Source organism: Amphiura filiformis, chromosome 12, assembly GCF_039555335.1.
Source record: "Amphiura filiformis chromosome 12, Afil_fr2py, whole genome shotgun sequence".
NCBI lineage: Eukaryota > Metazoa > Echinodermata > Ophiuroidea > Amphilepidida > Amphiuridae > Amphiura > Amphiura filiformis.
In genome coordinates, this window is record NC_092639.1 from 52,828,903 (window position 1) to 52,829,869 (window position 967).

The following is a 967-nucleotide window of genomic DNA, read 5'->3' on the forward strand; positions in this document are numbered from 1 at the left end:
CATCATCATCATCCTATCGCCAATACTGAATACTAATGAATACTGAAATAATATTATGTGATGGTACATACAGCGTGTATAGCATATACTTTTGTAATTTTTTGTAAATATGAGTTTTAAAAACTTAAAGTCCCATTCAGTGATCCCCTCAGCGCAAGTGTAAAAAAAATTGCTTAAAAGTGATGTATAAGTCATTCAAATTGTTATTTGGTATTTTTGAATTGAAAATTTTGGCAAAAAACAGAAAAAATGAAAACGGCAGTTTATAGAAGAAGTTGAAGTCCCATTCAAATACATTTAGCTAATTTATAAACTGTCAGTATATAAATTACAGATTCATGTAAATGTCTTATTTTGTCTTAAATATGTAGCTTTTGGCCCAACCACTATAGCAGGCTATATAGCACATCTATGACAATGATAAAGGTACCAAAATATGAATTTTGTGATTTTTACGATCGTCCGGATGAGCAAATCACTGAATGGGCCTTTAAGTTTATTGTAACCTTCTTATGTTTTATGTCATTATGATCTACGTCATTTTTCCAGTACTACTTTTTCAGTGCAATAGGTACACTAATGATAGTGTTTAAAAGAGTGAATATTCTTAGTCATCACTAATTGTAAACAGAGTTTGGAAATAAATTTAATACTGGATCTTCCTTTTTGCAACTTTGCTATACGTTGCATCTGGAACCATACTTCATCAGGCAACTGACCAGTCCAGCGGGTCAGTTGCCAGTCTGATGTTTCCAGACGCAACGTAGCCATAGCTGGATGCAAAAAGGAAGATCCAGTATTATATTAATTTTGTTGCCAAAAACTCAGTCTTGAAAATGCCTTTTTTACTTGATATTTTGAATTGGTAAAATAGAGCAAGGTAGTGCACGTGGCACGTATACTTTATTAATATAATTTTGTATTTTTATGTATAATATTGGTATAAATGGTAAGATTTGTGCTGCAG